This window comes from Callithrix jacchus, chromosome 21, assembly GCF_049354715.1.
Source record: "Callithrix jacchus isolate 240 chromosome 21, calJac240_pri, whole genome shotgun sequence".
Classification (NCBI taxonomy): domain Eukaryota; kingdom Metazoa; phylum Chordata; class Mammalia; order Primates; family Cebidae; genus Callithrix; species Callithrix jacchus.
In genome coordinates this window covers 13,644,042-13,669,933 of record NC_133522.1, presented here as the reverse complement: position 1 = coordinate 13,669,933, position 25,892 = coordinate 13,644,042, and positions in this window count along the sequence as shown.

Genomic DNA, 25,892 nt, shown 5'->3' with positions numbered 1-25,892 from the left:
CATCTGCAGCTACAGCAGCCACCTTACTATGTTCTTTAACAAGAAAGACATGCTCCAGCTCTAGGAGCTGGTCAGAGGAGCCAGTTAGAGTTTGGCTGTCTCTTGTGCCTTGACTGTGCTTTCAAAAGATATCTTTGTGGGCTCTTACCTCCTCCAAGTCTTTAACCACATGTTTTCTTGTCAATGAAGTCTCCGCTGACCATTTATTTGAAATTTGAATCTGCCTTTTTCCATCTCAATATTGATTTTTCTTAACTTGTTCTTTTTAAAAATTCCTTTATTATAGAATATACATTTTTTGGCCTTTCTTCATTGGAAGGTAAGCATCATTAAAGCCATAAATATTATCAGCATGATATTCTTTTTAAATGTGTACCATGTACATAAGATATTGCCCAATAATTAGGCATTTAATAATTATTTATTTACTGGATTAATCAGTATTTAAGCATTGTAAAGTTATGTCCCACTTATTTATTATTTTATTTTTTAAATCTTCTAAACAAAATTCATGCTTAGACAAATCTACAATGAACATGTTCTTTAAAAATGGAAATTTACATTCTCACATGTGCAAAATATCTATTCTGGCTCTAGATGAGAACCTTTTAATGTAAAAAAAAAACTTACACTAAAAATGAGTCTTGTCCTTTGATATGACTGCCTTGGGTGACCCAATTTTTTACCTAGTTATGCTGCCATATTTGGAATTTTTGTTAATGTCTGCTTTTTGTTAATATCAATTTTAAAAGATAATGAAGAAAAAACATCACATAACTATATATTCACATTTTATTTTTTGACCACAAATGGTGCTATCCAATTTGATAACCCATCTTATTCTTTCTATTTAAAACTGCATCTGGTTTTTACCTCAATTAAAATCTAGCCTTAAGGCATAATTATTTGCCACCATGTAGGATATTCAAAAGAATGAGTAAGAGATTTTGAAGGCAATTCAAAATATACATCTCTGGAAATAGCAACATCATTTGAATGCATCGAATGAGTGTTTCACAAAGAACAGTCACTCGAATATTTGAAATCTCGAATATTTGTTAAAAGATAAGTAACATCACAGTATAGATATACTCTGAATCCTCCAGTGACCTCTAGATATAAGGGTCTTTCCACAAGGCAATAATGAGGAAAATCAAGCTGAGTCTCTCCTAATATTGTTCCCAGACAACAAATTGATAACAACAATTATAAAAAATGAACTTTCTTTCTTTTATAAAATCTCAATTTATATTGTATATTCACAGTGTGTTCCTTTCCTGACTCTTCTCAACCACTAACATCCTGGAAATATTGGTTTCTGAAATTTTAAGTATCTCAGTCATATTTTAAGTATGTGCTCTATAATCAATACTTATTGTTGATCCTCATGTAATTAATCATGTCTATTAATTATGTATATTTAGAGAATGCACATATCAGACAAATTTGTGATGAACCCTGACCCACAGATAGATCAGCACTTACTTTAGAGAGTAAAAAATGAACACATATATCTCATAATACATAAATTTATAATTTGATTCTTTATTTCTTAATGATCTATCTTTATGATTTACTCATCATATATATGAATCCTGCAGTACATAAATCTCTGAAAGTCAAATCTTCAAGATTATTTAGAAAAAATAAAAATTAGATAAAAAATGTGAATGGATGGGCATTTTATGTTATTCATGTTATATGTGTTATGTTTTCTTTTGTCTTTGAACTTTCTCAACATAAACTTTCCAAGTCATGTGTGTATGGAACCAAACACATGTGACAGGATGTGTTTGGTTCAACAATGTCTCTGTTTTTCAATATATTTTATGTATCTGTGAAGAATAAAAGTACACTGTGATGCTTTTCCTAAGCAACTGTGATATTTTCTTCAAAAACACATCATTTCATTCATGTGCTACATATTTGTGTGGTGAATTAGTTTTCTATTGCTCTAATACAAATTTATACAAAACTAGAACTAAGTTATTGGATTAGAAGCTTTGCTGAGGGTAAAGATTCAGGTTTATTTAATCAATAGTTCCATTTTCTATAAAATTCTAAGACTCTAAGGAATGTCACCTGTTTATGCCACGTTGATTTCCTATGAGGTTAACAAGTAATTTTTATTCCCATAGAAATATCCCTCAGTTGGAAATTTAGAGGATGTCCATTTGACTTGGTAATAGTTTGGGTTGTTTAATGGTATTTTGTTTGTATATATTATTTGTCTTTTTTATTGTCAAAGATGAGTGACAGATAAGACAGTACAGATTGTGAACATGGTGGAAGTTTTATTTAAAGTGTGGGCTTTGTCACCTCACTTTTTACAGGAACTGCTTAGAACAGCAAGTGACTTATGGAAGAATGAAGGCATGTCTGTTAAAGTCATTGTGAATTGATTTTTCTCTGTTTTCATCGGTTTCTCCAGAAAGTTTTCTTTCCCTATGGCATAACTGGAAAGCTTTTCATTTCAAACTCCACTATGTGTTCTCTGCAGTTGCCTCTCATATCCTATCTTAGTTATAACCTCTTTCATCTCAAGGAGGTTTTGAAATGCCTTTGAGTAAATGGTCAGGAATTCTGGTAGCCTTGGGTACTTGTAAAATTTTAACAGACTGAATTATTTTTACATAACATAAATTTTATCATTATTTTAAAGCAGTTATAGTTTTGCAAAAAACTTGCACTGATAGTACAGAGGGTTTTCATATTCCAACTCTCACCACACAGTTTTTCCTATTAACATTTTGCATTAGTGTGAAATGTTTGTTACAGTTGTTGAAACAATGTTGATACAGTTATTATTAATTAAAGTCCATAGTTTACATTAAGGTTCATGCTTTGTCCTACAGTTCTGTAGGGTTTTGGCAAATGCAAGTCATGTATCCAGCATTAAAGGTTTTTGCAGAATATTTTTCATGTTTTTTGTTGGCTTGTTATTATGTGTGTGTGTGTGTGTGTGTGTGTGTGTATAACATATCTGTCTCAAATATATATTTTATATATAATTTTATATATATTTTATATATATTTAATATATATATATATATCTCAAAACAATATCCTGCTGCATGAATGCACCACAGTTTGTTTAACCCCTCATGTATTTAAAGACTACTTGCTCACTTCCAATTTTAGCAATTATAAAGAAAGCTGCTATAAACATTCACATTCAGGTTTTTCTGTGAGTATAAGCTTTCTACTCCTTGGGGAAATATCCAGAAGTACCACTGGTGAATCACATGTTAAGCCTCCATTTACCTTTATAAGAAACTGCAAATTGCCTTGCAAAGTGGCTGCACCATTTTGACTCCCAACTTGCAATCAGTGACAGTTCCTGTTGATCCACATCCTCACCAACATTGTTAAAATTGCGATTTTAGCCTTTCTAATAGGTGTGTACTGATGTTTCACTGTTGCTTTTTGATTTGTAATTCGCTAATGACACATGAAATTGATCTTTTTTTTTTCATATGCTTATTTCCCATCTGTATATCTTCTTTGGTGAGTTGCCTTGGTTATCTCTTTTTGAAAAAGCTTTGTAATGTGAACATTAAATAAAATTATCCCAGATTTCCTCCTACCACAAAAGTAGTGAGGTTTTGGAGCACTGAACATTCTATTTTAGGGATAAGGGCATATTTTTCCATTTGAAAGAAAGTAAAGCAATGGTTTGGACATCACAAGGAAGACTACAGCTGACAATGGCTATCCTGATACTATATCTATTTTCTGTTTCTTCTTAACACAAACTAGGCTAACTTTTTTTGCCTTCTCACAGTTAGATGCAGACTTCAACCGAGTTCTAATCAATAAAAATGAGTGAATGTAATGTGAGACTCTTTCAGGCCTAACCTACAAGAAACTTTCACTGATGATTTTCTTTTTTCTATTTGTGTTGGATGGCTATTGATCACCTTTGTAGTTAAATATTGACAATGCCAGATCCTCCATCAGCCTGGGCTTCCGAATGACTATATGAAACATAAAAGACTAGAACCACCACCACCACACCAATAACACACAGTGATTGCACCAATTTAAGCAAGAAGTAAACTTTCATTGCTTTTAATGACTGATATTTCAAGGTTCATTTGCTATAGTCTCTATAGACACCTTAATTGATAGAATAATGAATCTATACTCTCACACCTACAAAGGTCTAGATGATGCTTCAAAGAATATTCAGAGGAAATAGGTCTAATGAACAAATTTAATTGCATAGAGGAAAAGTCATCACTGTTTGCCTGTTTAAATTTCCTTTAATAATTTTGAGGGAAATAACATCCATAAACAAAGAATGGATGTGAAAAAATCAAGTAAATTAGTGAAGGAGTTAGTCAAACACTCGTGTGTCAACTAAGGTCATTATTTTTATTAAAGTAATAATAAAACTGATCAAAGCCTCTTATACACGTCTACATGCATACATACCCATCACTCAAGGTTTCTCTGCATATGGCTGACTTCACAGAAGGTTTCGTAAAATAGTGACATCATAATAAACACTAGCAACTCAAATTTAAATAAGCATATCTGTCTATTAAGTAAACTAAGCCATTCTGCCACTGTGAATTTTTCTACTACCTCATTCTTATGCTAAAGCTAGCCTCATCCTCTCTTCAGCTCTTGAGCCTTCTTTCATTCTTCTCTTTTTCTCTGTGTTCCTTCTGATTCCAAAGAAATTTAGACTTTCTTTTGTTGTGCCTTCTTTTTCTAGACAGGCTTTTTTTTCTTAAATATACTCATGGAGTATTAAACTATCTTCATAAACAAGACACTTTATTTTTAATGCTAAAAGTAATTTATATTATTAAACATTATAAACAGTTACAAAAAGTTATCTGCCTTTCCAGTTGCACACATTGAAATAGCACACTATTTTAAATTTTCTGTTTATCCTTTCTGCTGAATATTAATGAAACATACAATTGCATACTAAGTGCACTATTTATTTTAAGTTTTCATTCTTCACTTCTTGAGATTAGACTTGTAAAACCATAGCAAATTTCTTTTTGAAGACATGGAGATTTACATGTAAATGGCAATGGTTTAAATAATTTATTTAAAGAGTCAGTCTTTCATTTTACTGTTAATGTACATCTAAGGAACAGTGAAACTTAGTAAATTGTTTACATCTTATAAGTTTTCTTATTGGGAAATGTCAAGGCAGAGTTTAGATACTTAAGACAGAATGAGAAAGCATGAAGATCAATGAGGGTATCAGATAACTGGCAATGACAGCAGACTTCAGCCTCACTAGCATTCACTTTTGTGTTAACATTCTTGGGATTTCAACTGAGCTTCTTATTGTCATGTACTGCATGATGCTCTCACATAAAAACCAACAGAAAAGAGTTGTTTTTCAAATCCTACATGTGCAAGCTTAGGTTTCAGATTTTTTTTCACGTTGCTTTAAAATCTTGGCGTCAGTGAAAAATGTTCTAATCTCTCCAATAAAGTGACTGATAGCAACTTCTATGCCAAATTTTAGTCAGAAAAATGTTCTATTTGATGTAATGTACACATTGTTAGACAAGAACCTACAGGTTTTGATATTATCTGGCTGGGAGCAAAGGAATAACAATGGATGGTTAAGGAGATATACTCATAAAAAGCCTCAAAAACGTTTCCTCAGCCTAATTTTTTCCTCCACATCCTGCACAGAAAACAGAAAATTCCATCATTTATATTATTCCAGAGGATTAAGATAGTGACTTTACAGGAAATTTATAAAAGGGTAATCCATAAATCCTCCAGAATTTTATCTCAGGTAATAGATGCATGAAAGCTATATTTTAATGCTGACTATAAGGTTGGGACACAGAAAACCTAAGACATGAAAGGAATGTTAAATGTCTGAGAGAAGAGAGCAGATGGGGTTCTTTATAGACAATCTTAGAGGGAGTGAGAAATGAGAAAATAGAGGAAGAAAGCAGGGGTTCTTATTTATAAAGTCAAGCAATTTAGCATAGTATTTTCCTATCGCAATTAGCTGATACTTTTTTTTCCTATCACAGATTTGTTAGGAAATGCAGGTAAGTTATTTATGAATTCAAAGTCATACATAGGTAATCTGTTTGAATAAATAAATTTATCAGATTTGGTAGAATGAAGGCAAATATTCAAACATAAATTAGATATGTATATTTTAGCAAAAATAGTAAAGTTTTAAAATTACATATTATATTAAATCACCCAGAAAATGGCAAATACAAAAGAATAATTTGAATGCCCCCAAATACATGAACTCTACACAAATAAAATCATCATTAAAGAAATTTCATCATACCTAAATAATTTGAAGAAAAGTCATTTTTGTCAGTCTTCGCCCCTATCCAGCTGTTTTTCTTTATCTGTTTAATGTACGTCAATTCTTAAAATGATGTCATCTCCTGTAGAGGATGGCCCTCAGTCTGCCGAAGCGCAATACAAATGGGTACAATGAAAACCACGGTGTATGAAATCAAGTCCACGGGGGCAGCTCCTTCCAAAGGCTGATGGTATTGGGCATATAAATACTCCAATTGCCTTTGACTGGTTATCTCTAGTGTGTCTTTCTATACTCTCCAGAGCTTTCCTATGAGATTGAGACAAATAAGTTTGATGGGAATTCCATGGAAATTTACTTGATACAGACTTTTTGTTTGAATTCCTTCTAATAAAAGAGGACTTAGTAACAAGACTTAACTAGACTAATGGAATTACATCAAACTAAAAGCTTCCGCCCAGCAACGAAAACAAATCAACCAAGAGATCACCTATGGAATGGGAGAAAATATTAGCAAACCATTTATCTCTTAATTGTTAACATCCAAAATATATAAGGTACTCTAACAACTCAATAGTAAGGAAACAAAGAACTTGATTTTTAATATAGTCAAAGAATATGAAGAGATATTTCTCAACAGAAGACATTCAAATGGCCAAAAGGTATGTGAAAAAATGATTAATAGCAATATTTCCAGGGAAACGCAAATTAAAGCCACAGTGTATCACCTCACTGCCTGTTAGTATACCTGTTATCAAATCTACAAAAGATAAATACTGGTGAGAAAAAGGGAACCCTTGCACATCATTGATGAAAATGTAAATTAGTACAGGCATTAGCAAAAACAGTATGGGAGTTCTTTCATGTAATTAAACATAGGATAATCTTTTGATCTAGCAATTCCATTATTAGGTACATAGCCAACGGAAATGAAGTCAGTATGAAAAACATATATCTACAGATCATTTTTATTGCCATAGTATTCACAATAGCTAATTTATGGATGCAACCTACATGTTATGCATTGATGAACAGATGGAGAAAACATGGTATATATATATATACATAATGGAATACTAGTTAGCCTTTAAAAAGAATGAATTTTAATTTTTGATAATATGGATGGACCTGGAGGGCATTATGTTAAGTGAACTAAGCCACGCACAGAAGGACAACTATGGCATTAGCTTTGTATGTGGAATCTCTAAGAGTTGAATTCAACTAATTGTATGTGGAATCTAAGAGCTGAACTCGTAGAAGCAGAGTAGAATGATAGTTTCCAGGGGCTGGGAAGGCAGGAGGTATTGGGGAGAGGTTGGCCAAAGAATACACAATTTCAGTTGGATAAGGAAGAATAATAAGTTCAAGAGATTTATTGTATGATATGGTGACTGTGTCAATAACAATGTATTGTATTCTTGAAAATTGCCAAGAATATAATATGCATTTTCAAAAAAAGTGATAAATATGTGAGATAATACTCATGTTAATTAGCTCAAATTAGCCATTTAATAATGTATACACATTTTAAAGCAATCTGGTGTGCAGGAAATATATATAACTTTTGTTAATTAAAAATAAATACTAAAAACTGAGAATCATTACCTTCTGATTATAACAATTATATTCCTTCATTTTTAAGCCTTATGTATTTTATTTTTCTTGATTTAGTTCATTAGTCAGAACCGCAAGTACCATGTTGAACAGAAATGGTGTTAGTAGGCATCCTCATATCATTTCCAAACCAGGGAGAAAGCTCTCAATAACTTAAGGTAAACTTCTTTTAAAGTTTATTTTATTTACATCTATGGCAATACTTCTCACCTTAAAGTTTTCCTATCTAACATCTAGACAGCCACATCAAAGTTTGCTTAGTTTATATTTTCATATTATTACTATTTCTACCCATGTCTGTCATTATTTATGTGCCATTTTTAAAGTGTGTTTTCTTAAAGCAGCATATGCACGGTGTGTGTGTGTGTGTGTGTGTGTGTGTGTGTGTGCAATCTGACAGTTCCCTTTTAAGGAAACTGTATATTTAGGTTTCTTATATTAAAGCTTACCTATATGTTTTATATATTTAACTTTTAATTTTTATGTTTATTTTTCTCTATATTTTATTTTGTCTCCTGGCAGATTAATTAAATAAGTTGTTAAAAATTCTGTCTCTTGACATGCCTACAAACTGTAAATCAAATGGCATATGTTGTGTTCAAAACTTTGTAGGTGGTGCTACATTTTCCCCAGAGCTATCTCCTTTTTACCAAAGAGCGGTCTGATAGTGATAGTTTGCAGTTTTGATAATGTGGTTACTTTAGTCCTCCCACAGGTGCATTACTACAATGTTTCTAGCATACTCTCTTGCATCTATTCCACTGATAGGACCTGAAACTCCACTGATAGCTTTTGATTGTCCCATCTAACACAGCTTTTCAATTCAATATGTTTCTTGAGGGGAATACTAGCCTCCATGAAGTTCAATTTTCATACCATTGCTCCTCACATTATCCCACAGGTATTGGTCATTTGAGGCTCCAACTTTGTCTCACCATCTCAAAGGGACCACAATCTCAGAAACATTAGTCTTCTCAAGTTTCTCTTTATGCCTTTTTAACTTGTCAAGATGTAGGGTGTCAAATTTCGCTGGTTCCTGGAGACTTTCCTGGTATTACTGCTGAAAGTCCCATGTCCTCAGAAACTGCATAGTCTTGAGCAAACTAGGATGGATGTGTTCTCCCTTCCAGCAAATAAATATTAAATTCCGTCATTTAAATGGATACAGATAGGTCTAAAGGCACAATAAGATTTCCACAAAATAATTTACATCAAAATCTGATTTATTAAGAATCCGTTTCAAACACAAAGAAATTAGGCTGAAGAGGATTAGAGAAAAGCCGAATGGATTAGCTCAGTAAGTAGAAATAGAGGATAGAGTTAAAACTGATTCGGCTCCATTGAGGAAATGCATGCACTAAATGATGGAAACAACTTTAAGAGCTAATTTAGCTTGCCTGATCTGAACGTTACATAAAGATAAGTGGTATATTAGTTTGCTATGGCTCCAGTAATAAAGTATCACAGATTGGGTAGCTTAAAAGGCAGAAATGCAGTGTCTCAGTTATGGAGGTGTCAGCAGATTGGTTTCTTTTAAGGGTGGTAAGGGAAGGAACATTTCCTGGTCTTTATCCTTGATTTGTAGATGGCCATTTTCTTCCTATATCTCTTCATGTCATCTTCCTTGTATGCATGACCATCTCTGTGTCCTAATTTCTCATTTTATAAGGACATCAAGCACACTGAATTAGGGCCCAGTCTAGCAATCTCATCTTAACTTAATTAATTACGTCTGCATTATTTCTAAGTAAGTTCACATCCTGATGTACTGGGGTTAAAACTTAAATACATAAATTTTGAGATAAAAATAATTCAACCCCTAATAGGTGGCAATTCAATAAGTGAACTGTAAGAAAGGAGGGAAGCAAAAATATAATAGGAAAAATGTAGAGTTTGGGGGCTCAATCAGGAAAAATCTTTGTCAGACACAGATGCGAATTACCTGTGAATTTATTTCTACCAAGTTAAAAATATATAAAGTGTTGTTTAATCAGCCCGTCTATTTAGACATATTTGTCTCAAATGTTTATATCAGCGCAGACCACAGAAGGATATGACTCATGGAGATTGACGTGAAAAGTTTTCTTTTTCTAGATCATGAGAAATTGTGTCTATTTAACCGCCTACCTCTTCATATTATAGTTGCCATTTTAAATTGATAAACTTTAAAACCATTAAAATATTTATTTAGTTTTAATTTTATAATTATATTTCATGGGATCATGTTACATTTCTAGAGAGAGTTTTAAAATAGTTTAAAGAGCTATGGTGTTATATCAAATTGTCATTTGCAAAATATTCAGTTTGACTCTATTCCACTAATTTTTCAGCTCAAAAACACAATATTATTTAGTATGTAAAAAATAATATTTGTTCATTATTTATTATGAAGCTAATTTATTCAAAATCCCTACAAATATCTATGTACCCTTCAAATTTGTTAATATAGGAAATGTTTTCTTGAACAAAAATTTATGAAATCTCTTTTAGCTTGCTAAATGCAGTTTTAAATTTAAGAATGGCAGTAAAAATGTACAACTATTTATATTTTAAATATGAGGTGATGGTTTCCAACTTTATAAAGAGAAAAGATGACATTTATATAACCTTTAGTTTTCTTTCTCCTCTGGAAGCATCTCTGATTAGATTTCACTAATCAGAACTATCCACTTGTCTTGAGAAACCTTATATATCATTTGACCTTCACCATAAATTTCAGACACTTAAGTTGACATCCGTAACACTCCTTTTCTGTACTGACTGCCAAATTTGCTATCATACCATATGTCCAGCATACAATTTGCATTTGAATTGGGAAATGGAAATGATACTTTAATGATTTTATGTGCTAAAGTGTAAGGTAAGTGGCAGAAAGGAAAATCAATACACATGCTATAAACTTTTCATTTGTGATATTATTTCAGTCATGACAGTTTGCTAAAGAAAGGCTATGTTCTCTAGAGCTATTAATGAATAAGTTTTAAAATATATATTAGGTTTAGAAAGAATTCAAAGTATGCTATGTATTCTTACGAGAGAGCAGTTAAGCCATGTTAAATTGAGCATTGACTACACATTCTCTCTAAGATGAATATTATGATTAAATGATAACTGAAACTTCATGATTTGATGCCTCACATTAAAGAAATTGACAACACATATTCAAGGTGCTTTTGAAAAATGAAGCACATTTTATTAATGCTCATATATGTAAATGCTATATATTTATGAAAAATATAACACATCCCACAAAGGTACTAAACAACCCAGAATTGTGAGTTATATTTCATTAACATGACCAATATTCCTTGAGAAAATCAAATGCTGATTATTCGGTTTGTTTTATTAATATTTTAGAGATAAAACATAATTGTATACCTTTTATAAAGCATAATAAAATATTTCTATATTAAAATATATAAATAAATGTATATATGTATATATAAATATGTATTTATAAATTAATAGACTTGCTTATGGTGATTGTTTATAAGTTAAATTCCGTCTGAAATTTAAAAGCATTGAAAACTAAAACATACACCATAGCTCATTAATATATTTCAACTATTTGTACAGAAATATTTTCAGGTCAGCATAAGACTAACCTAGTAGGGCAATAAAGGAATTACAAAGGAAGATAAATATAAGAAATATTTGAAATACTCATATTTATGATTCCTAATATGATAAATGATTTGTAGAGTATGAGGCCAAAAAGTAGCATGAAATATTAAGGAAAATGATAATGCTACCCTGAAAGAACATGCTTTTTCTTTATTAGGCCTAATAGTTTGATCTCCGTTTTCAGTGAAATTACTAGTAGAAAAGTTTCAAAATTTTGTTGATATGAATATAGGCTGTCACAGATTACTGTGGCATATGTTTTCACTAGATAATACACAAAAAAATAATATTTACATTTATCTGTAATATATGTCAATAAATAAATAGCTATCTTGAAATATCCAAAGCTTAAGCTGAATTTTAAGTTAATTTTAAACTATCTACAACTGTATATTTGCAAAGAGACGAGGTTTAGAATCGTATTACTTTAAGCATAAAATGTACTATAGTGGTAATCTGATCCAGCTCCTTTTTATTAAGGTGGAAACTGAAGTGCACCGGAATTAAGTGGCATGCCTGTTGCTTCACAGAAATCAAAAAGGCATCAAATCCCAGGTCATCTGATTGACAAGTAAGGAAGCACTACTAACATGGCTTTCTGTAAAGGGATGTAAAGCTCACCACAAGAGGAATTAACAGGTGTGTATCACCAAGAACAGGGTACGTTTCAGATCTTAATTGATGGCAAATACATAATTTAATAACATTATAAGTAAGTAAATCTTAATATTTATGATAAAGAAATGTTATCTCTACCTACCTACCTTTCTCTTTTAATTTTTTTCTTTCTTTTCTTAAAAATCATGGACTGTATTTATAATTGCAACCCAGCTTAAGTCTGAGATGTAGTTACCAAGACGGCAACTGCATTCCAGACTCTGTAACTGTGAAATGCAGTGTTATAATTCTGTTGGATCTCAAGGAGAATGAATAAGAGCGCTGTGTGCAACTTCCTCACTAACTCCTCTTTGACAAAGCCCCTTGCTCCCTTGTCTTGGGCTTGCTTTTTGTCCTCCTCCTTTTTAGCTGAAAATGGCAATGATCTGAAAGCAAGTTGTGGATGGCAATCAAGTATTACTTCCATGGTTGTAATTTTTTAGAGTGTGGCAGGTAAAGACTACTTTTTAAACCTGCGATAAACATTGACACTTATTCAGGGCTTCTGAATCAGTAATGGAATCCAACAAAATCATTTTAAGGACATAGGAATTTAAACTGAGTCAAGGAGAGCTTGTATCCAAATACCTTGTTTAATTTCTTCCTTAACAATTGCTAAAGGAGAGAGGGGACTCAAGATGGCGCTGTGAGAACAACCCAGGATTGGCGCTCGCGTTGAATCCGCAAACGGTGAGTCTGAGCTGCATTTCCAGACTGATCTTTGTTGCCCACAGAACGGGGAAACTCCCAAGTATAAAAAAGACACGGGACGCCAGGCAGTAGGTCTGCCTGGCGAAGCCGGCAGCCGGGGCGGCGGCCGCCGGCCCTACCCAGCAATCCCCACAGGGCGCGCTTGTCCGGGTGCCTTGTTGAACTGGCAACCTGAGACTTGAGAGGGCTGGACTTGAGACTGAACGAGACTTGGACAGAAGCCCAGCCCAGGGGATTGTAGGGACAGATCGTTTGGGATACCCAGTGGGACGAACAAAACCGCGATTTCAAACTATCCCGAGCAGATGGCCCGAGACGCTCTGTAGGGGAGGGGCGTCCACCACTACCGAGGCAACCCGCCCCAACTGAGATACACACCCACTGCTGACTCAGCCAGCCGTTGCCGAGGCAAACTGCCCCAATTGAGATACACGCCCACTGCTGACGCAGCCAGCCGTTGCCGAGGCAACCCGTCCCTACTGAGATACACGCCCACTGCTGATGCAGCCTGCCATTGCTGAGGCAACAGGCTACAATGAAGAGACTCTGCCGCAGGGCGTGGCGGAGACCACAGCAGAGCCTGTAGGAACAGGGCGAATCACACAACAGCAGGGCGGAGCCTCGGAAGCCAAACAGTGGCTAGTCTGCCTTCTAGCTGGGCAGGACACCTCATCGAACATCCAAAAATAAAGCCCAAACCCCTCAACACAGAACATTTGAGGGAAAAAAAAGGGTTTTTTAATGAGCTCTGTTGCAGCAGAATCAAACATAGCAGCCTAACAGCCCTGAAGGAACAACAGAGCGCACAGCTCAGCAATTAAACCCCTATAAAGTACAAACTGTCTCCTCAAGCAGCTCCCTGACCCCGCTATATCCAAAAGACTGACATTAGGCAGGCATCATCCTGGGACAAAGATAGCAGAAAAAGAAACTGGTAGCATCCCTCGCTGTGCCACAGCTGCTAGAGGTGCACCCCAGACAAGCAGGGTCTGGAGCGGACCTCAGCAGTCGTACAGCGAAGGGGCTAGACTGGTAGAAGGAAAATCAAGCAACAGAAATACTTCATCATCAACATTCTGGGTGTCCACTCAGAGACCCAATCGAAAAGTCAGCAACTACGCAGACGACCAGCGGAAAAATCCACAAAGATGGGAAGAAACCAGCGCAAAAAAAAGGAAAACACCTGAAATCAGAACACCTCGCCTCCTAGAAAGGACCAAAACTCCTCACCAGCAAGGGAACAAAGCTGGACGGAGAATGACTGTGACGAAATGATGGAATTAGACTTCAGAAGATGGATAATGAGAAACTTTTCTGAGCTAAAAGATCATGTATTGAATCAATGCAAAGAAACTAAGAACCTTAAAAAAAGATTTGAGGAAATGATAACAAGAATGGATAACTTAGAGAGGAATATGAATGAATTAAAGGAGCTAAAAAACACAATACGAGAACTTTGCGAAGCAAACACAAGTTTCAATAGCCGAATGGACAAAGCAGAGGAAAGAATATCTGAAGTCGATGACCAACTCAATGAAATAAAACGAGAAACCAAGATCAGAGAAAAAAGCGCAAAAAGGAATGAACAAAGTCTCCAAGAAATGTGGGACTATGTGAAAAGACCTAACCTACGTTTGATAGGTGTATCAGAAGGGGACGAAGAGAATGAATCCAAGCTGAAAAATACTCTTCAGGACATCATCCAGGAAAATTTCCCCCACCTAGCAAGACAGGCCAACACTCAAAGGCAGGAAATACAGAGAACACCACAAAGATATTCCGCAAGAAGAGCAACCCCAAGGCACATAATCGTCAGATTCAACAGGGTTGAAATAAAGGAGAGAATACTAAGGGCAGCCAGAGAGAAAGGTCGGGTCACCCACAAAGGGAAGCCCATCAGACTCACAGCAGATCTCTCGGCAGAAACACTACAAGCCAGAAGAGAGTGGGGGCCAATATTCAACATTCTTAAAGAAAAGAACTTTCAACCCAGAATTTCATATCCAGCCAAACTGAGCTTCAGAAGTGAAGGAAAAATAAAATCCTTTGCGAACAAGCAAGTACTCAGAGATTTTGTCACCACCAGGCCTGCTTTACAAGAGCTCCTAAAAGAGGCACTACACATAGAAAGGATCAACCAGTACCAGCCATTCCAAAATCACACTGAATGCTAAAGAGCTTCAACATAATGAAGAATCTACAACAACTAACAGGCAAAACAGCCACTTAGAATCAAAATGGCAGTATCAAATTCACACATAACAATATTGACCCTAAATGTTAATGGACTAAATGCACCAATCAAAAGACACAGACTGGCAAATTGGATAAAAATCCAAAACCCATCAGTGTGCTGTATCCAGGAAACCCATCTCACATGCAAGGATACACAAAGGCTCAAAATAAAGGGATGGAGGAAGATTTACCAAGCTAATGGAAAGCAAAAAAAAGCAGGAGTTGCAATTCTGATCTCTGATAAAATAGACTTTAAAGCAACAAAGATCAAAAGAGACAAAGAAGGCCATTACATAATGGTAAAAGGATCAATACAACAAGAAGAGCTAACGATCCTAAACATATATGGACCCAATGCAGGAGCACCCAGATACATAAGGCAAGTTCTTAATGACTTACAAAGAGACTTAGACTCCCACACAATAATAGTGGGAGACTTTAACACTCCACTGTCAATATTAGACAGATCAACCAGACAGAAAATCAACAAGGATATCCAGGGCTTGAACTCAGACCTGGAGCAAGCAAACCTGATAGACATTTGCAGAACTCTCCACCCCAAATCCACAGAATACACATTCTTCTCAGCACCACATCACACCTACTCTAAAATTGACCACATAATTGGAAGTAAAGCACTGCTCAACAACTGCAAAACAACTAAAATCATAACAAACAGCCTCTCAGACCATAATGCAATCAAGTTAGAACTCAGAATTCAGAAACAGACCCAGAACCGCACAGCTTCATGGAAACTGAACAACTGGCTCTTGAATGTTGACTGGGTAAACAACGAAATGAAGGCAGAAATAAAGAAGTTCTTCAAAACCAATGAGAACGAAGACACAACGTGCTAGAATCTCTGGGACACATTTAAAGCAGTCTCTAGAGGAAAGTATATAGCAATAAGTGCCCATATGAGGAGAATGGAGAGATCCAAAATTGACACCCTATCATCAAAATTGAAAGAGCTAGAGGAGCAAGATCAAAAAAACTCAAAACCCAGCAGAAGACAAGAAATAACTAAGATCAGAGCTGAGCTGAAGGAGATTGAGACACGAAAAACCCTTCAAAAAATCAATAAATCCAAGAGCTGGTTCTTTGAAAAGATCAACAAAATTGACAGACCACTAGCCAGATTGATTAAAAATAAAAGAGAGAACAACCAAATAGATGCAATAAAAACTGATAAAGGGGAAATCACCACAGATTCCACAGAAATTCAAACCATCATCAGAGAATATTACAAACAACTCTATGCACATAAACTAGTAAACCTGGAAGAAATGGATAAATTCCTGGACTCCTGTGTCCTCCCAAGCCTAAACCAGGAGGAAGCTGAAACTATGAATAGACCAATAACAAGGTCTGAAGTTGAGGCAGCATATTAAGAGCCTACCACACAAAAAAAGCCCAGGTCCAGACGGGTTCACAGCCGAATTCTACCAGACACACAAGGAGGAGCTGGTACCATTCCTTCTAAAACTATTTCAAACAATCCAAAAAGAGGGAATCCTACCCAAATCATTTTATGAGACCAACATCATCCTGATACCAAAACCCGGCAGAGACCCAAGGAGAAAAGAAAACTTCAGGCCAATATCCATGATGAACATAGATGCAAAAATATTCAATAAAATATTGGCAAGCCGATTGCAACAGCAAATCAAAAAACTTATTCATCATGATCAAGTAGGATTCATCCCGGGGATGCAAGGCTGGTTCAACATACGCAAGTCTATCAACGTAATTCACCACATAAACAGAACCAAAAACAAAAACCACATGATTATCTCAATTGACGCAGAGAAGGCATTTGACAAAATTCAACAGCCCTTTATGCTAAAACCCCTCAATAAACTCGGTATCGATGGAACGTATCCCAGAGTAATAAAAGCTATTTATGACAAACCAACAGCCAATATCATACTGAATGGGCAAAAACTGGAAGCATTCCCTTTAAAATCTGGCACTAGACAAGGATGCCCTCTCTCACCACTCCTATTCAATATAGTACTGGAAGTTCTAGCCAGAGAAATCAGGCAAGAAAAAGAAATAAAGGGTATTGAAATAGGAAAGGTGGAAGCCAAATTGTCTCTATTTGCAGACGACATGATAGTGTACCTAGAAGACCCCATCGCCTCAGCCCAAAAACTCCTGAAACTGATAAACAACTTCAGCAAAGTCTCAGGATATAAAATCAATGTGCAAAAATCACAAGCATTCGTCTACACCAATAACAGACTTAAAGAAAGCCAAATCAAGAACGAACTGCCATTCGCAATTGCTACAAAAAGAATAAAATACCTTGGAATACAACTCACAAGGAACGTAAGGGACCTCTTCAAGGAGAACTACAAACCACTGCTCAACAAAATCAGAGAGGACACAAACAGATGGAGAAACATTCCATGTTCATGGTTAGGAAGAATTAATATCGTGAAAATGGCTATACTGCCCAAAGTAATTTACAGAATCAACGCTATCCCCATCAAGCTACCATTGACTTTCTTCACAGAACTGGAAAAAAACCACCATGAACTTCATATGGAACCAAAAGAGAGCCCGCATAGCCAAGTCAATTCTTAGCAAAAAGAACACAGCAGGGGGCATCACACTACCGGATTTCAAAGTATACTACAAGGCTACAGTAATCAAAACAGCATGGTACTGGTACTAAAACAGAGATATAGACCAATGGAACAAAACAGAGGCACCGGAGGCAACACAACATATCTACAACTATACAATCTTTGATAAACCTGACAAAAACAAGCAATGCGGAAAGGATTCCATGTTTAACAAATGGTGTTGGGAAAACTGGCTAGCCATGTGCAGAAAGCAGAAACTGGACCCCTTCCTGACACCTTACACTAAAATTAACTCCAGATGGATTAAAGACTTAAACATAAGACCTGGCACCATAAAAACCCTAGAAGGAAATCTAGGCAAAACCATCCAGGACATAGGAGTAGGCAAGGACTTCATGAACAAAACACCAAAAGCATTGGCAACAAAAGCCAAAATAGACAAATGGGACCTAATCAAACTCCACAGCTTCTGCATGGCAAAAGAAACAGTCACTAGAGTGGATCGGCAACCAACAGAATGGGAAAAAATTTTTGCAGTCTACCCATCTGACAAAGGGCTGATATCCAGAATTTACAAAGAACTCAAACAGATTTATAGGAAAAAAACAAACCAGCCCATTCAAAAGTGGGCAAAGGATGTGAACAGATACTTTACGAAAGAAGACATATACGAGGCCAACAATCATATGAAAAAATGCTCATCGTCACTGGTCATCAGAGAGATACAAATCAAAACCACATTGAGATACCATCTCATGCCAGTTAGAATGGCGATCATTAAAAAATCTGGAGACAACAGATGCTGGAGAGGATGTGGAGAAAAAGGAACACTTTTACACTGTTGGTGGGAGTGTAAATTAGTTCAACCATTGTGGAAGAGAGTGTGGCGATTCCTCAAGGCCTTAGAAATAGAAATTCCATTTGACCCAGCAATCCCATTACTGGGTATATATCCAAAAGACTATAAATCGTTCTACTATAAGGACACATGTACACATATGTTCATTGCAGCACTGTTTACAATAGCAAAGAGCTGGAATCAACCCAAATCCCATTGATAATAGACTGGATTGGAAAAATGTGGCACATATACACCATGGAATATTATGCAGCAATCAGAAATGATGAGTTTGTGTCGTTTGTAGGGACATGGATGAATCTGGAAAACATCATCCTCAGCAAACTGACACAAGAACAGAAAATGAAACACCGCATATCCTCACTCATAGGTGGGTGATGAAAAATGAGAACACATGGACACAGAAAGGGGAGTACTAAACACTGGGGTCTATTGGGGGAAAGGGGGAGGGCCAGTGGGAGGGGGAGGTGGGGAGGGATAGCCTGGGGAGAAATGCCAAATGTGGGTGAAGGGGAGAAGAAAAGCAAAGCACACTGCCATCTGTGTACCTACGCAACTGTCTTGCATGCTCTGCTCATGTACCCCAAAACCTAAAATCCAATAAAAAATTTAAAAAACAAACAAACAAAAAAAAAACAATTGCTAAAAACACACATGGTGAAATTCAAGTGCTATTAAAATTCCCACATGAATAAAGTCACTTTTACATTGACCAGTCTTTTTGTGTAAATTCTCATAAACAGATTTATTCACAAAAGACCTGTTTAAACATATGTGTGTATTCAGTGAGCTTATTGTTTGAACTGGAGGAAACATTAACCATTTTTTGCCTAGAAAAGAGTAGAAAAAGTGTATTTGATGAAAGAGTAAAAGGATAAGAAAAGTTAGTCCCCAGTCTCTGGCCAGATAGATTAATGCAATCATACAACCCTATATAACATGAGGAAGCATTCAAAAAATTACCATTTTAGGGTTAATATATGTCAAGCACAATTCTAAATAAGTTATGAATTAACTCCATTAATTTGCATGATATGCCTATCATTTATTAATCATAATAATGTTTGCTTATGGACAAGGATATTATTTTCCAAGGTCTTAAACTAATCCTTATTGGTACAGAGATTCAAACTCAGACAGTCTTAACTTCAGATTGGTTTTTTTAACCACTTTCAGATCCCTATTTTTAACTACCTTCTGCTCGCCTATTTTAACTATTAATACTATCCTAACCAGCCTTCCATAATGTTATGAGATATCTGAGAAATTGATAATTATGTGTCTTTGGTTTGGAAATCAAGAATATATAGTTTTTTTTTAGAGAACAAGGTTAGCAAAAAAAATATGTCTGTATTCATACCATCTAGAGCAATGCTTTACATATAAAATGCTGATGATTTAATTATAATAATTTTTTCCTGGGCTACTCTGACTTGATGAGTCACAGGAATAATTCTGGAAATCAAATATTTAAAACAAAAAAAGAAATATATATATGCTATTTATCCAGAGGATAACCAGTAAATATTTGTATTTTGGAAATGTAATACAATAGAGACAATAATTTTTAACACCTACTGTTAAGTCACTTTACTCATGCTTTTACATTCATCCAGCAATCCTAAAAATAAGCCTCTACCATCAAGGAAAAGTATAATCTAGTGGAAGGGGCACAAAAGTACAAAATAATAAAGAAGCATTAATATAGGGTATTTGGGGATGAGCAGGTGTAGGGAACAAGTCCTACATCACCTGTGAGTACCCCGTATTTGGTGGCAACAAAGGAATGAGAAATAGATTAAGATAGTGGGACCAGGGGCCATCCCTCATTACTTTGGAGGAGACAGTGAAGGCCCCCGAGCTCTGATCATCCACACTATTTACTAGTTACAATCACTTTGATCCATAGCGTAGGGGTGGAGTGATGGTTGAGTAAATCAGTGAGCCGGTACGAATCAGTAAGCCCAAACTGGTGTATCATTCTAAAGATTGATCACAGTGGCAGTTTGGGAGTTTCACAAAACAGGAACATGTGGTTATCTTTAACTTATCATCTATGTGCAGCTGCTGGAACTTGGGCCTTACAAGGAGCCTACAAGTCTGGCTACATCATAGTTCTACGAAGGGGTTTTATGTCCTTGAGCACAATGTTTATGGTAACAGAGCCTAAGTCACTCTACACCAGAACATGAGGAATGGAGAGGCCTTCTGTGGCCTTCTGCAGTTTGTTGTTCCTTGTTTGTATATTCCTCATAACCAATTTGTGTAGCACTCTGTAAGTCCTTTCTCCTTTGCTGCTTTCCTAAGCGGGTAAAAAGTGAATGTGAAAGGAGTGAGGCAGCAGCCAGTACTATTTCCAAATTGTGCAATGGGAATTTCAGTTTGGATAGGTCACTTTGTAAACCCTGTTCCTATCACTTCCAACATTAGAAAGTCTTATCCTGACCAAAGGCAGCTAAACAGTCTCCACTGAAGAACTGGTATCTAATTGTCTCTTAGTAGCAAGAACAATGACAGATATAAATATCTTGGTATTATAAATTAAACTCAATTAATTTATTTTGCTAAAATATCTTAACAAATTAAGGTAGTTTCAGGAAATTAGCCCAGTGCTTCACGGATCCAACATCACCCAGAGAGATGCCCTGAGCCTGTCTGTTCTCTATGTGTAGCTGGAATCACTAAGCTTATACCTTATCCATGAGCAAGACCTTTCTGCTGAGATTTAAAACAGAAAGAAAAGCACTCAGTAAATGCCTCAGTTTAATCAGTCATACTTTAGAAAGCCAGCCAACAAGCATACCCATCATCCATCTGGGTAAAAGGCTTTATCAGCTTTTAGACATTAAATGACTCACTCTGCAAAGCTCTTTCCAGACTAATGGTGGCTCTAATTTCTCTATTTGAGGGACAAGAATATTAGGGAGGCAAATCTTTCCTATTATGTTCCCAGAGAATGAACTCCCCCAAAGCATAGATGAGTATAATAGCTGATGAAACCTTGAAAAATGCAAGGTTAAAATTGTGTTTATCTGCACCCCTAACAGCTTGAACGGGAAGGATTCGTTCCTTAAGCATTATTAGCTTTGCTAAAAATTGTTCTTGCTGTTTGCTACCCTGAGGAAATAAATGGCATTGTGAAAATGAAACCACACTTACTATAACCTAACCTACGGACCACTTTTTCAAAAGCAATTTGGTCATTTGACATTGTATTCCTCCCAGTGAGAATAAATGGAAATATGCATTTTTTCCCCTTTTAAAGTTAAACTTGCCCTTTATGTCAATTTCCCTTTCACATTTTTTTTTGGTCAAATTATTAAAAACCTAATTGGTTTATATTATTACCTCCCCAATTCTCTCTTGATTTCTCAAAGTTAATATTTTACTATTTTGTTAATCTATTGTGTTAGAAGTCAAGAAGGTGTTTTACCATATGAGATACTGAATAGAAGAGGGTTAAGGGGACTTCTAGGTGTTGGCAATATTTTGATATCTGGTGATGAGTGAGACACACCTGGTCCCAGGAATTGCTGTGGCCTCAGGTGACAGGCAATCAACTGCCAGATATTTGAGTGGGGCCATCCAGGACCACTTGGCCCAAGCGGACTTGGAAACTGCTTACAAATGTGTGAGCAAATCATCTGGACCAGTTTATCCTAGAAAATCTACTCTTTAGAATCATAAGGTGTGAACAAGCCAGTTCAACCGTGAGCTCCTGAGCAGACTGCCCATTGATAAAGTCCAGTGTTAGACAGAAATAGGCTTCCTACACTCATCTTAGTCAGTGGTTTGGGCCGCTCCAAAAAGAACCTAACTAAAAAGCAGGGGAACTGAAGCAATTAATTGCTAGATATAAGAAACTAATCAGACACCTCTCAGCTAAACAAAGAACATTTTCCTGAGAGGGAATCCAAGTGGTGCCTCTCTAAGTTAGATTTAGAAGTACGTAATCAGAGTCAGATGGTAGAGAGAAGTCGATTGTTGTAGTTGTGGCTCTTGACTTGTTCCCTCCTATCTGCATCCACTTTTGGCTAGAATCCTTCAGATTGACTCTGGGCTTTGATCTGTGCTATTTGATCTATGAGAAAATAGTAAAGTCATCACAAGATAAGACTTGAAAAAAGGTGTGCTCATTGGAACTTGCTTTCTTGCTACTCTAAAACCCTGATAATACGGATAATCCCAAGGCAGTCCTGGACAGCCAGCAGCCTAGTACCACTGTGGACTAGCTACCCAGCAACCTAGTACCACTGCTGCCCTAGCCCAAAGCTAGCTAAATGCCAGACATTAGATTAAGAACACCTGGAGATGGTCAAAACCTCCTTACCTCTCATCCATCCCTTTCCCTTCACCTCTGCTGAGCTGCCAACTGATTACTGACACAGGAATAAGCAACTGGGGTTATTTGCTATGTAGCCATAGTTAACCGACTTGGTAAGGAAAACTCTTAACATACACTGTATGGATACAACAAATAAGACACAAATAAATTAAATATAAAGTTAGAGATTATAATAGTGTAATTATATATAATTACTTATAATACCATATGATAGACTATATCATTATAATCAAGAAATAATATATATAATGTACAATATATAATAATATAACATATTAAAAGCTTTGAAGGTAATCCATGCTCATATTAAAACAATAGAAATTCTACAAAGTATTTACTTGCCAGCAGTGGATATGAAAAGGGGGTACAATGTAAGACATTTAGTCTTTATTTTATTCACTTTTGTGTAATTGAATATTTGCTTTCTCAAACATGAATCATGTTTATAATAGATTTACAGGCAAAAAGAGAATACAATTACCTTCATTTATTTAAATGCAAGGAATTCATTAAACATTTGGTTGGAGAATAAGTTAAATAAATTGGAGGACAAGCTAAATAATTTTACTATCTAATTTACAATATTACTTTATTTTGGAATGAACAGATATATAAATGTGTGTATATATATATATATAATCTGTGATAGAACATAAACTCTGCATTAGATTTTACATTGTTATTGACATATAATTGGTATAAAACAAACTGCAAACACTTAAAACTTATTTCACGTGTTAACACACATGACTATACCCATGAAACTCTAATCACAGTCAGGAGAATCAACATTTCAATCAACCCGAAAAGTTTCTATTTGTCTCCTTTCAATCAATCTCATTCTCTCCACCCCACCTTAGGCAATAACTGACTTGCTTTCTGTAGCTATAGTTCTCATTTCTACAATTTCATATAAATGAAATCATAGAGGAGGTACACTTTTTATGTGGTGTTTTCACTCACTGTTATTATTTTGAAATTTAGCCATGTTATATAAATCAATACCTTCATTACATAGTTTTCATTGTATGTGTACCTAAGAATTTTCTTTTTTTTTTAATTGCATTTTAGGTTTTGGGGTACATGTGCAGAACATGCAAGATAGTTGCATAGGTACACACATGGCAGTGTGTTTTGCTGCCTTCCTCCCCTTCACCCACATTTGGCATTTCTCCCCATGCTATCCCTCCCCTGCTCCCCCCGCCCCACTGTCCCTCCCCTATTCCCCCAATAGTTCCCAGTGTGTAGTGCTCCCTTCCCTGTGTCCATGTGTTCTCATTGTTCATCACCCACCTATGAGTGAGAATATGTGGTATTTCATTTTCTGTTCTTGTGTCAGTTTGCTGAGAATGATGTTCTCCAGATTCATCCATGTCCCTACAAAGGACACGAACTCATCATTTTCGATTGCTGCATAATATTCCATGGTGTATATGTGCCACATTTTCCCAGTCCAGTCTATCATCGATGGGTATTTGGGTTGGTTCCAGGTCTTTGCTATTGTAAACAGTGCTGCAATGAACATTCATGTGCATGTGTCCTTATAGTAGAACGATTTATAGTCCTTTGGATATATACCCAGTAATGGGATTGCTGGGTCAAATGGAATTTCTATTTCTAGGTCCTTGAGGAATCGCCACACTGTCTTCCACAATGGTTGAACCATCTATTTACAGACACTTGAGGACAAGCTAAATAATTTTACTATAATATTATTAAATTTAATATTTACTAAATAATATTATAAACATTTGTTTACAAGTCTTTATGTGAACATATTATTTGATGTCAAGAAAGAAGTGGTCATTGATGATCAAAGAACAAAGATTACAAGCTGATAGAATGAATCTTAGCTGGTCAGGGATACAGAAAGTAAGCGATTTTTGTTCTAGCGTATGAAATCAGGACAATTAGGCTGAGATTAACTTTAATAGTAATTTTTGTTGCAATGAAAATAGATCTTAAACAACTTAGTATCTTAATGGGATTTAACAAATTGCATTTTACTCAAAAAAACACAATGTGGTTAGCAGATTCATGGCAGTTTTCCAGGGCTGTCTCCTGTACTCACTACACTTATCTCCAGATTGAGGTCAGGTTCAGTTTGCTCTATCTTCATACTTAAAGCAGCAGCTTTCTAGATCAACTTTGATTATCATAGAGACCAAAACTCCAAGAGCTCAAGCATATTTATGCAAACACATGTTTGCATGTATTCAGTTGTACTTGGTGTATAATTTATTCATTCATTTTTCCATTGTCCCAAGGAACACAAAGAGGCAAATCCAACTTGAGTGGGTTACATGGCAAGAGTGCTATGGACTCATGGAATTAGCTGAACGGGTAAAAAGAATTTATTACAGGAGTTTGTGTAGATTGGGGTTGTGGTTGCAGAAGGTCAGGATTGCTAAGGCAACTGTTAAAATAAGACAAAAATGAAATTTACTGGCTCAATGTAATCTTCCTTTCATAAAAGTTTTCTTGGTAGCATGCAATGCTCTTTGACAGCATTATATTTACAGTAGAATCTTTTTCCAAAATTGAAATCAATTCTCTTAAACTTTGTCCCTGCTTAATCAATTAAGTTTATATAATATTCTAAATCCTTTATCATTCCAACAGTGTTCATAGTATTTTCAACATGAGTAGATCCCATCTCAGAAAACCAACATCTTTCTTCCTCTATAAGTGGCTAGTCCTCATTCCTCAAAATTTTATCATGAGGTTACAGCAATTCAGTCACATCTTTATGCTTCATTTCTAATTACAATTCTCTTGCTATTTCTACTACATCTCAGTTACTTTCCTCAATGAAGTCTTGAACCCCAAAAGTCATCCAAAAATATTGGAATAAAATTCTTCCAAACTCCTGTTATGTTGATATTTTGATTTCCTCCCATGAACCACAAATGTTCTTTTTTTTTTTTTTTTTTTTTTTTTTTGAGACAACATCTCCCTGTCACCAGGCTGGAGTGCAGTGTG